This window comes from Salmo salar, chromosome ssa10 (genome assembly GCF_905237065.1).
Source record: "Salmo salar chromosome ssa10, Ssal_v3.1, whole genome shotgun sequence".
NCBI classification, from domain to species: domain Eukaryota; kingdom Metazoa; phylum Chordata; class Actinopteri; order Salmoniformes; family Salmonidae; genus Salmo; species Salmo salar.
Genome location: NC_059451.1, coordinates 93,504,173 through 93,517,857, shown reverse-complemented (window position 1 = coordinate 93,517,857; position 13,685 = coordinate 93,504,173). Strand labels below are relative to the sequence as shown.

Genomic DNA, 13,685 nt, shown 5'->3' with positions numbered 1-13,685 from the left:
GTAGAAGGAAACAGAAACCATACTGTCTCAGAGTTATCTTTCAGAGATGGGGTCATAATATTTTGTAGATTAAACGGTTCAATAGAAAGAGATACATTATGTAGGTAGAAAACAGAAACGGTTCCGTTTATTACAACTCCATCTAGGGGCTACTGGAGGTTACCGATGTAACCCCGGCTCTATGAACCAAGCGAACCAGGTGACCCCACATGGGGTCACGAGCTCTAGTTTGGGAAACGCTGATGTAGCCTATTTTATAGCCATTCAGCAACGAAGAGGATCGATCGATGCTTCTCTCCTCTAATAGGCCTAGGCTTATTAGTTAAAAAAAATTGCTCAAAATAAGTTTCAAACTATATTGCTGGTTGTTTAAGAGCTATGAGGGGGAAGAGATAGGCCAGTGGAGTTGCCAGCAGAGATTTGTGAATTGCTCAAGAAGGAAACAGTGACGTAAACAGAGAGTTGTGTAAGTTAAAAGTTAATATAGCTATATATTATAGGCCTGCTAAAGTGAATCTTGGCGGCCACCTGTGCAACCCTAAAAGGATGAGACAAAAAACTCTCCGCCTTATCATTAAGTGGTTGCACAAATTTAGATAAAGGACTCAAATTAAAATACATAACCTCCCACTGCTTCATTAAAATTAATCAATGGCTGATCATTAGGCTTTAGACAGGTTGCGTGCATGCGCTTCTATTTTCCAATGGTTGTCAATTACATCTTCATATAGCCTATATCACAGCTGCCTATATCTCCCCCTTAAAACGTTCCTTGTCAATTTATAAGATAAGCTACATTGACTTTGCATTATCCTACAATGGAGGCTCGTTTTTGATATCCTACAGAAAGGATTTGCAGCTAAGGCAAGTTTTTTAATACGTTTTTGTGAAAGAAGAAATGTGATTTGCTTATGTGTCTGAGTGAGATACGCTGCAGGTGGCTTTGATTGATGGGTTCTTTTAGGTAGGTGTGTGTGCGCGTATAAGTCCGTCACGTCCATTCAGAAAGTTTCCTAAAATAGGCCAAGCCTGTCTGGAGGGGAAAAGCGCATCAGACTTGTTGTGAATGGTTTAGTGTGTCTAAATCCGAATCTGTATTTTTTCGGAATTCGGACAAAAGATCAAAATGCAGTTAGTGTTAAGGCCTTTTCTCACCGAGACTGAAGTAGGAGAGTAAGGAGTGTTCTGGTGTGTTAGTGTGTGTGTCACTCACAGTGAAGCGCGGTGTGAGCTTCTTGATGTCATCTAGTGACACGTCAATCCCCATCACCCCTAGGATCAACTGGTTCTGAATCTGAGAGGGAAAGATGCAGGGAGGTCAACATTTTCATTTCAAATTGAACACTAAGAGTCGTGTTGACTTAGAGGCTATGGGTGTTTAATGTTGGGATGGGATTATTTTCAGAAAGAATTGGTGTGTGTGTGCCTGCATGCGTGTGTGGATTACCTCTAAACCCGATTCATCTTTATACTTGGTCTTGTTGAAGACAGGTAGGGTTCCTGTGATGACCAGACCTAGCTCCTAACATACACAGAAAAAGAAAGCTAAATGTAAGTCATCGTTATTGGGTTTCAGAAACCTCCAGCGTGGAGGTAGATTTTGGTGAGGTGCATTGTGGGATAGAAGTGATGTGATACCAGAGCGTCAAGGTAGACATTAGTCCACTGGACCTGCTTGGCCAGCTGGTCAGCTAGAACCATGGGTCTGCCCAGGACATCCAGGTACTCCTACAATACACAAATACACTCTTTTGAATCAATTTAGTCATTTAGCACCCGCTCTTATCCAGAGCGACTTACAGGAGCAAATGGGGTTAAATGCCTTGCTCAAGGGCACATCGACAGATTCTTCACCTAGTCAGCTTTCGGTTACTGGCCCAACACTCTTAACCGCTATGCTACCTGCCGCCGAATACACACGTTTCAGACAAAGTCAACCACATACACGTCGGAATAAATTAAACACACACGCAAACACAAGTTCATGCAGAATGCTTATTATCACCTGAGTGTTGATGCGTATGGCTCCAATAGAAGGAATCTCATAGAAGTATCCTGGGAGAAACAGACAATGGACTAAGATCAGGACATTAGCTATCTACATAAGCAGACCCAACATGGAAACTCTAATGATACACAGTACTACCTGTGCTTAATATTTAGCACAAACAACAACAACAAGGTATCCTACCTTTATTAGCGCAGGCCATCCACTGGACTGGACCTTTATCATAGTTGTGTTGACCCACTGAGAAGGTGAAGATACGCACCTAGAACACAGAGCCGTGTGAATCTGTTAAAGACACATCCACATTGAACTGTAAGGTGTGTGATAGAAGTTAACAACTATAGTTAGGTACTGTGTCTGAGAGGTTATTATGGGCCATAGAATATCAACTCTAACTATTGGGTAGGACTACTGTTACAGTGTAGACAGGAGTTGGTTTGTGAAGGGCTGAGGATGGAGTTACCATGCTCTCTCTACCTCCCATCCTCACAGTCTCCTTTCATGTGCTGAGCAGAAACAGCAGCTTTGGCAGAGTTATCATCACACACTTCATATCTGCTAGAGGGGATGGCTGACAGTAACTGAGACTGATCTGTGTGTGTGTGTGTGTGTGTGTGTGTGTGTGTGTGTGTGTGTGTGTGTGTGTGTGTGAGTGAGTGAGTGTAGTGATTATCTGGCCTCCACCTGTATAAACCATAGGATCAGCACACAGAATACTTCCTCAATATCCGACCAAGCCATCACTCTGTTTCCCTTCATCATTCAGACCTGCTTTTCATATTTACTACTATGGGTCGCCGACTAGGCGGATTATACATTGTAGTGTGTGTTGAAACTGTACCTTCTTGTCAGCGTTGTATTTCTGCAGTATGGCCGACGCTCTCTCCTCTCCTCCATCAGTGAACAGCATGATGATCTTGTTACAGTTGGCTCTGGTGACGTTAGTCTGCATAGAGAAACCACGCCATATAGAGAACATGGGTTGCCAATCCTAACACACCTGATTGTGCTTAGGAAGGTACTACTGAGTAGCTGATGACTAAAATCGAGGGTAGTAAAGACTGGAGTAAATCCTACACACCCAGGAACTTGTTGGTCACTGGGCTAGAAAGTAGAAATACCGCTATAACCAGCAGAGGGCAGTGTCTCATCATAATCTATCATAAGAGAAAGAGCAGAGCTCACAGGTGACACTTTGTACATTTTATATGAAGTATGTTCCTGAAACTTCAATGTAAATCTGCTGGAGCAAGGATTGTCATTATACATACGTGTAACAACTGTGTTATACTTCTAAACAGAGCATCGGGACTCTTACTGCATAGAGCTGTTCGAAGGCAAACTCAAATCCTTTGGTGTAGTTGGTGATGCCTTTAGCAGAGATGTTCTGAACAGCATCCTTCAGGATCTTCTTATTCCTCACGTTGGCCTGGACCAGGTGGTCAAAACACGCTGTGTTATTCACCCTGGTGTTGAACTGGTAGAGGGAGACATATAGAGGTTAGACATTTACGCATGCACACACACCTGGCCATGACTACTATCATGCAGTGGTAAACAGACACATTCATCAAGTGTTGCAAATTACTCTGCATCCTCTCAACTTCATGATCTGGTACCATGGAAACAAGACTCCCTCTACTAGCACACTCTCATTAGAGAGGAAATAACACACACACACACACACACACACACACACACACACACACACACACACACACACACACACACACACACACACACACACACACACACACACACACACACACACACACACACCTTGGCAGCCAAATCAACAGATGCTCCAGATTGAGTGCTCTGAGACCTGAGTAGATGTATTGTACCTGTTAGAATGGGGGAGGCTACAGATAGAAGACATACTTACACACACCAAAACACTATCACTGTTTTGATCCCAGTAATAATATTATGCAGAGAGAATAGCCATGGTACAACTCTTGGCTGTATTGTCTTTCTAAACAATGCTGCAACCCATTGATCTGAACCAATCAATGTGCCTGTTAATCAGCGAATGGGGGCAGCAGATACATGCATCCATGGAGACTAGCAGAATTTGACTGGGTATGTGCATGCATGTGTGTTTGTGTGTGTGTGCGCGCATGTATCTGCATTCGTGTGACAACTTTGATGTTTCTAACTGAGTGACAGAGACACCACTTAGACTGGAAGGCAATTTCAAGGCTTCGCTTGTCTGACATGAAGACTGAGCTTAGGAGACAGCATGGACACACACACACACACACACACACACACACACACACACACACACACACACACACACACCCAATGTGCTCTTTAATCACCTAATCTATTAAAAGGAGAGGAGAGGAGGGTGAGAAGAAGGGTGGGAGGAAGAGAAAGAGGAAGTAAGAGGAAGAAAGGAGGAAGGGAAAGGATGAGAGAGAGAGGAGGTGTGTAAATGAGAAAGTATTTCTCTTCCATATCTAATTAATTCATGCTAGGAGATACTTCATAGCCTTATCCAGTGCATGAGACAATTTAGTGGGCATGCTGAGTATTCATGTAAATGTGAACATTTCCATGGGTAGTATATCTGAGACTTTAGCTGCGCTCGATTGAGCTTGCGTGGCAGAATGGAACCAATGGAATAGTCCCAAAAGTGCAAACACGCCCATCTGGCACTCCAAGAGAGTGTCTGCTAAATGACAAAAATGAACATATATTTTTACTATTTTCTACATTGTAAAATAGTGAAGACATCAAAACTATGAAATAACACATATGGAATCATGTAGTAACCAAAAAAGTGTTAAACAAATCTAACAAAATATATTTTATATTTGAGATTCTTCAAAGTAGCCACCATTTGCCTTGACAGCTTTGCACACTCTTGGCATTCTCTCAACCAGACTCTTCCCCACATCTCCACCCCTTTCCTATATATACACAGACCAAAAATATAAACACAACATGAAACAATATTTTTATATAAGTTCATATAAGGAAATCAGTCAATTTAAATTACTTCATTAGACCCTAATCTATGGATTTCACATGACTGGGAATACAGATATGCATCTGTTGGTCACAGATACCTTAAAAAAGGTAGGGATGTGGGTCAGAAAACCAGTCAGTATCTTGCAACATGGGGCCATTATCATGCTGAAACATGGGGCCATTATCATGCTGAAACATGAGGTGATGTGCATTCATATTGCCATCGTTAAAATGCAATTGTGTTCGTTGTCCGTAGCTTATGCCTGCCCATACCATAACCCCACTGCCACCATGGGGCCCTCTGTTCACAATGTTGATCAGCAAACCGCTCGCCCACACGACAGCATACACGCTGTCTGACATTTGTCTGGTACAGTTGAAACAGGGATTCATACGTGAAGAGCACACTTCTCCACCGTGCCAGTGGCCATCGGAGGTGAGCATTTGCCCATTAAAGTCGGTGATGACGCCGAACTGCAGTCAGGTCAAGACTCTGGTGAGGACGACAAGCATGCAGATGAGCTTCCCTTAGATGGTTTCTGACAGTTTGTGCAGATATTCTTTTGTTGTGTAAACCCATAGTTTCATCAGCTGTCCGGGTGGCTGGTCTTTGACGATCCCGCAGGTGAAGAAGCCGGATGTGGAGATCCTGGGCTAGCATGGTTACACGTGGTCTGCGGTTGTGAGGCCGGTTGGACCTACTGCCAAATTCTCTAAAATGACGTTGGAGGCGGCTTATGGTAGAGAAGTGAACATTCAATCCTCTGGCAACAGCTCTGGTGGACATCCCTGCATTCAGCATACCAATTGCACGTCCTTCAAAACTTGAGACATCTGTGGCATTATGTTGTGTGACAAAACTGCACATTTGAAAGTGGCCTTTTATTGTCCCAAGCACAAGGTGCACCTGTGTAATGATCATGCTGTTTAATCAGCTTCTTGATATGCCACACGTGTCAGGTGGATGGATTATCTTGGCAAAGGATAAATGCTCACTAAGTGTTGTTACATGTTGCGTTTATATTTTTGTTCATTATACAGTATATATACACTGTATAATATTGGATGTCCATTATGAATGTGTTTCAGTGTATTTGTATGTAATTCCCTTGTTCCCCTGTGATCATATTAGCTGAGCCCCAGTGTGTGTGTGTGTGAGAGAGAGAGAGAGAGAGAGAGAGATGGGTTGGGGTTGGATTACAGATTACACTGAGCAGAGAGCTAATCTTTAGTCCCTAATCCCAGTACAGCCTCCCCTGTTCACTTAGGCCACAGGACTGCCTAGCTGCAAATGGCTAGCTAACAACACTGAACTGGCAAGAGAAAAGAGCTGAACACACACACTAAGACAAAGATATCTGTATTAGTCTGACAACCCAATAACGTTAGGGATGTGTGTGTGTCCAAATGTCAGTTTAGTCCCTAGGCTGCTGTTAATGAACAAGGATTTATTGGTAATATTAGAGATGAATGAATTAGTGTCAGGTTATAATACCCACAGGACAGGAGGATGTGTGTGTGTGTGTGTGTGTGTGTGTGTGTGTGTGTGTGTGTGTGTGTGTGTGTGTGGCGCACACGTGCTCATGATGTGGTACTAGGAGGACACCATCTGCACCAGTTGATTTAAGGTAATCCAATAACAGATAATGAAAACTTATCATTGAACGGCGGGACGGTGAGGGGACCCACACAGACACACTGTAACACACATTATTTTTGTTGTTGTATTGTTTGTATAATTTTTGTTGTTGTATTGTTTGTATATCTTTGTATAACAAATGAGTGTGACTGTTCTTGTCTATCAGTGCTTTGTTACTTGTCATGTTGTGTGTTTTTGTGGACCCCAGGAAGAATAGCTGATGCTTCTCAAAAAGCTAATGGGGATCCAAATCAACAATATTCCAGCCTTACATCACCACAGTGTTGGAGACCGCAACTGGTTTCTCAGTGTGTATGTAAACACAACTGTAGAATGCCTTACTGTAGACATAGTGCAGTAACGTATTAATATTGTTGTTAACCATTGGGTTCAACCAGGGTTCAACCAGGGTTCAACCAGGGTTCAATTGTTCTCTAGTTGGTTCTAGTTGATTGTAATCGGAGTTCATCTTTGAGAGATAAAGAGCGAGAGGAAAGAGAGTGATGGATAAGTATTTCACATGGTTCTCTGAGTAGCACTCTTGGGCTGGTGTACTGAGTGGTCCTGGGAGTACTGGGTAGTTGTGATCCCACTCCCCAAATTGAACAGAGGGCATTTCATTACTGGCCTGTTTTAAAGAGAGAGGCCGACAATGGAGAAATCCATACTTCATTACTTCTCAACCACCCCCATCTCTCCGTCTCTCTCTCTCTCTATGAATGAATGAATGAATGTATATATACTTACATAGACCACGTTGACATAGTCATCATCAGACAGAGTCTCCAGCATCTCACCGACAGAGGTCCTGATCAGCTTCAGAGTCAGACCAGACACACTGCCACTCCTATTGAGACATGGACACAGTTACATTCAAACCACAGAATAAGACTTAGGGTCAGCCAGACAACAGGGAGGTACAGTACTCTGGTATACTGTACTATGTTTGGATAGTAGGGTATAGTGTTACTGTGCGGTAGTGTAATAGTGAAGTGTGTGTTGTGACTCACGCGTCCACTAGGATCAGCATGTCCTTGGGTGAGGCAGCTCCCTGAATGTACCTTCACACAGCACATACACACAGAGGTTATAAACATACTCACAGTACACACATAGGTTAAAAACACAGTGCATACAATGGTTATGAACTCTTATACACATTTATTGTGCATACAGAATCTGGTTTCTGGTGTGCATGAATGCGTGTGAGAGAGAGAGAAAGAGGTTTCTCACCAGGGTCTCCTGCGTACGTCGTACAGGTCGATTTTACTGGGGGTCTTCCGAGCATCCATCCATGGAGAGGCTGGAGAGGACACAGAGTCTGGGTTAACAACAATACTGTACTGTGAAACTGGGTGTCACGTCCTGACCATAGAGAGCTCGAGTGTTTCTATGGTAGAGTAGGTCAGGGCGTGACTGGGGGGTTTTGTGTAGTTTAATTTTTCTATGTTGTGTTCTAGTTTCTTTTTTCTATGTTGGTAGGATTCCCAATTAGAGGCAGCTGGTCATCGTTGTCTCTAATTGGGGATCATATTTAAGTAGTTGTTTTTCCCACTTGTGTTTGTGGGAAATCATTTTGAGTTAGTGCATGTTGCACCTCTTCGTCACGGTTTTGTTTTATAGTTTATTGTATGTCTTGCATAGTTTCACATAGAAATAAAGATGTGGAACGATACCCTTTGGTCTCCTTCCTATGACGATCGTGACAGAATCTCCCACCACCAGAGGACCAAGCAACGTGGCCAGGAGGAATGGACATGGGAGAACATCCTGGACGGCAAAGGATCCTGGACGTGGGAGGAGAGCCAGGCCGGATGGGATCGCCTCTCATGGGAACAGGTGGAAGCAGCGAGGGAGGAACGGCGACGAGATCGGGAGTCACAGAAACAGCGGAAGCCCAAGAGGCAGCTCCCCCAAAAAATGGTGTGTGTGTGTGTGTGTGGGGGGGGCACACGGGGAGATTGGCGGAGTCAGGGTTTAAACCTGAGCCAACTCCCCGAGGGACCAGTCAGGCACCGTGTTATGCAGTGATGTGCACTGTATCTCCAGTGCGCATTCATATCCCGGTGCGCACTGTGCCTGCGCCCCGCATTTGCTGAGCTAAGGTAGGTGAGCATTCAGCCAGAACGAGTTGTGCCGGCTCAGCACTCCTGGTCTCCAGTACGCCTCCTCGGTCCAGGATATCCTGCGCCAGCTCTACGCACTGTGTCGCCAGTGCGCATTCACAGCCCAGTTCGTCCTGTGCCAGCGCCCCGCACTTGCCGGGCTAAAGTGAGCGTTCAGCCAGGACGGGTTGTGCCAATTCTACGCTCCAGACCTCCAGTGCACCTCCACGGTCCAGTATATCCTGCACCGGTTCTACGCACCAGGTCTCCAGAGTGCTTCCACAGCCCAGTGCGTCCTGTGCCTCCTCCTCGCACTCTCCCTGGAGTGCGTGTCCTCAGTCAGGTACGTCCTGTGCCTCCTACTCGCACTCTCCCTGAAGTGCGTGTCCTCAGTCCAGTACGTCCTGTGCCTGCTCCCTGCACTCGCCCTGAAGTGCGTGTCACTAGTCTGGCGCCACCTGTGCCGGCCCCACACATCAGGCCTCCAGTGTGCCTTCCCGTTCAAGAGCTTCCGGCGACAGTTCCCAGTCCAGAGCTTCCGGCGACAGTTCCCAGTCCAGTACGTCCTATGCCTGCACCTCGCACTCGTCCTGAAGTGCGTGTCACCAGTTTGGTGCCACCTGTCCCGGCTCCACGCACAACGCCTCCAGTGCGCCTGCCCAGTCCGGCGACAGTCCCCAGTCCAGAGCTTCCGGCGATAGTCCCCGGTCCAGAGCTTCCGGCGACGGTTCCCGGTCCAGAGCTTCCGCGACGGTCCTCGGTCCGGAGCTTCCGGCGACGGTCCTCGGTCCGGAACCTCCTGAGACGGCCCACGGTCCGGAACCTCCTGAGACGGCCCACGGTCCGGAACCTCCTGAGACGGCCCACGGTCCGGAGCCTCCTGAGACGGCCCACGGTCCAGAGCCTCCTGTGGCGGTCCAGAGCCTCCAACGTTGGTCGGCGGTCCAGAGCTTCCACCTATGATGGCGGATTCGCACGATGAGAAGGTTTGTCGTCCTGCACCAGAACCGCCTCCGATGCTGGAGGATCCGCGGGATGAGAAGGTTCTTCGTCCTGCACCTGAGCCGCCACCAACACTAGACACCCCCCTAACCCTCCCTTTTGGTTTCAGGGTTTGCGGCCGGAGTCCGCACCTTTGGGGGGGTACTGTCATGTCCTGACCATAGAGAGCTTGTATTTTCTATGGTAGAGTCGGTCAGGGCGTGACTGTTTTTTTGTTTAGTTTAAGTTTTCTATGTTGTGTTCTAGTTTATTTTTCTATGTTGGGGTTTTCGTATGATTCCCAATTAGAGGCAGCTGGTCATCATTGTCTCTAATTGGGGATCATATTTAAGTACTTGTTTTTCCCACTTGTGTTTGTGGGAGATTATTTTGAGTTAGTGCATGTTGCACCTCTTCGTCACGGTTTTGTTGTTTTGTTTTATAGTTTATTGTATGTGTTGCATAGTTTCACATAGAAATAAAGATGTGGAACGATACCCACGCTGCGCTTCGGTCTCCTTCCTACGATGATAGTGACACTGGGTTAGAATCCCTACAATACACAGTTTACTATCCAAACTGATATACCCTTAAATAGCCTATTTAACACTGAAACCATGGAACAAATAGTTGCTGAACATTATCCTCATCTTTAGTTTACCATCCAAACATTAAAGTAAGTTTTACTTTTGATAGGAGTAAATTACAATAGTATGAAATGTATGCATTTGTGACAATGTGACTCTTCAATTAAGTCTAAGAAAGGTTGTTGTTTCATCACGCCTATATGATACACCCACCTGCTACAGCATGAAATAGAGTTCAGAAACAACCACTACTACCGACTTCCTTTTGAATGCCTACAGTCTAGCTCCTATCTAGGTTAATGCGTTAAGTATATTAAATATAGAAACCATGGAAAAATTGTGACTTTGTTTATATGCTTACAGTATAAACAAACTACTAGAAACTAGGATACAGTAATTATTTTCATTGAATATTTAAAACATACAATATACTTGCAGTGAAGCCGCTCAACAACTACATCACATTAGTTATCTAACAGACTCCAGAGCGAGTCTGTTAGACTCCAGACATCCAGAGCGACACACAGAAGCAACCAGGGTCAACGCTCTGCTCAAGGGCACGTCGACAGATCTCCCACAAGGTCTAAAAACGGGGACCCAAACCAGCGAACCATAAGCCACCGGCCCAAGCTCCCAACTGCCAGGCCACCAGCCCTCCAATCCCCCCCACAGTTCCCCATTTCCCCTGATCAGTATGTTATATATGTGCCCTCTGTTCCCTCTGTCTTTGTCAGTTATTGTTCCCATGTCTGTTAGTGGTGTGAGTACCTATGCGTTGGTGCAGCTGTTATGCTGCATGCTATATATATATTGTGTATTACGGGTATCGTCCCGTGTTGTTAAACAAGGTTTACCCTCGCTCTTTTGTTTGGGTACAGCCCACTGTTTTTGTATACGTGTTTGTTTTGGGTGTATTAAAAATCCCTATTGTGTATTCCTGCGCCTGTCTCCAAAATCCTTCTTATCAGCGTGACAGATGTTCTCTTTTTCGTCTCATCCTCACCCACTGAATGACAATTACTGTAAGGAATTCTTTCCAAATAATAAAAAAATTGAAAATGAACAAATGTACAGAAAGATCAGAAGGCCAAATTACAGAGGAATAACTTTTTGAGGCTATTAAAACCTCTTCAGGATCGGTGGGTCCCTTACGGGACGTTGAGCTAGCAGGCTAATGCAATTATCATGAGGTTGTATGTAACAAGAAAATCTCCCAGGACATAGACATATCTGATATTGTCAGAAAGCTTAAATTCTTGTTACTCTAACTGCACTGTCCAATTTACAGTAGCTATTACAGTGAAAGAATGCCATGCTATTGTTTGAGGAGAGTGCACAGTTTTGAACATGAAAATGTATTAATAAACAAATTGGGCAGTCTTCATACAAAATTTTGAACAGAAATGCAATGGTTCACTGGATCAGTCTAAAACTGCTGCCATCTAGTGGCCAAAATCTATATTGCACCTGGGCTGGAATAATACATTATGGCCTTTCTCTTGCATTTCTCAGCCTTCCCTGTGGCTCAGTTGGTAGAGCATGGTGTTTGCAACACCAGCATGCTGTGTGCAACGCCAGGATTGTGGGTTTGATTCCCACGGGAGGCCAGTACAAACATTTATTTTTTGTATAAAAAAAATAGAAAAATGCATGAAATGAAATGTATGCATTCACTACAGTAAGTTGCTCTGGATAAGAGCGTCTGCTAAATGACTAAAATGTAAATGTAAAATTTCAAAGGTGGTGGTACCAAAAACATATTTAATAAACGGATGTTTATTTCTTTGTATTATATTTTACCAGATCTAATGTGTTATATTCTCCTACAAACTTCAAAGTGTTTCCTTTCAAATGGTACCAAGAATATGCATATCCTTGCCTCAGGGCCTGAGCTACAGGCAGTTAGATTTGGGTATGTCATTTTAGATGAAAATTGAAAAAAGGGGCAGATCCTTAAATCCTTTCAGTCTGGAAAAACCACAGGGCTTGATGGTATACCGGTAGAGGTATATCAATCCCTTTTTGATATACTCAAAGCTCCATTGTTAGCTACTCCTATAGAAATGGTAGTCTGTCAGGTACTAAGTGGAAAGGTCTGACTTCACTATTATTAAAACAAGATGGCAATAATAATCCAGTCTATCTTAAAAACTGGAGGCCTCTTACACTTTAATGTTGTGATGCAAAAAATACTAGCGAAATGCATAGCACTCAGAAATAAAAAGGATTTACCAGGTATTGTTCATCCTGATCAGACAGGGTTTTTTTACATGGACGATATATTGGAGATAATATATGACAACTACTAGAAATAATAGAACATCATAAAAAACATCTAAGAAGCCAGGCCTGGTATTTATAGCAGATTTTGAAAAGGCCTTTGATAAAGTAAGACTGGATTTTATTTATAAATGCCTGGATTTTTTCAATTTCGGCCATTTTCTTATAAAATGGGTAAAAGTAATGTATAGCAACCCCAGGTGTATAATAGTAAATTGCGGCTATTTCTCAGAGAGTTTTGATTTGTCAAGAGGAGTTAAACTAGGGTGTCCGCTGTCACCATATCTATTTGTTTTGGACATCGAAATGCTAGCTATTAAAATCAGATCAAATAACAACATTACAGGATTAGAAATCCAAGGATTTGTTACACTGAGTGGAACAGGGGAACCCAAGAGCAGACTCAGATGAGGAGACTGGGATGAAGTAACCAAGGTATTTATTGAAACACAGGGGAGAGATGGAGTGCAGGTCAGGGGAAGCATGGGCGGGTTGCTGGAAACCAGGTGCGGAGGCTGAGGCTGGAGCGAGAGGGGTTGAGACAGGGTAAGTAGGTCCGGAGGGGAATCCAAGGGAGTAGTAGAGTGAGGAATCCAGGACAGAGTAGCAGGATGATGAGACGTGAGACTGGAGACAGGGACCAGAGTCAGAGGGGGCAGAATGAGCAGAGATTACGATCTGGCAGCGTGGAAGTGGCAGGGCTGAGTAATAGTAGAGGTCTTGATTATGGATTAGGTTGCAGCTGGTGGGGATCTACTCTGACTCCAGCACACCTGTCTCCGCCCACACACACACGCACACGCACACACACACACACACACACACACACACACACACACACACACACACACACACAGAGAGAGAACGGGAAAGAGCACCGGGGAGGCGGCAGGTCAAGGAGACATCGGAAGAGCAGTAGAGGGCGTTGCAGGAGTAGATGTGACAGGCTTAAAACAAAGGTGTCCATGTATGCTGATGACAAGTTTTATATTAAGTCCACAAGCTAGATCCCTGCAATGTCTCATTGAAGATCTAGATAACTTTTATGGACCTAATTATGATAAGTGTACAATATTACATATTAGATCTTTAAAAAAGACAACTTT

The 13,685-nt window shown here is 44.4% G+C and overlaps 1 pseudogene; it reads right to left on the bottom strand.

Annotated features, from left to right (window-relative positions):
* LOC123724560 (voltage-dependent calcium channel subunit alpha-2/delta-1-like) overlaps positions 1-13,685 on the bottom strand; it is a 102,575-nt pseudogene that overhangs the window by 27,910 nt on the left and 60,980 nt on the right.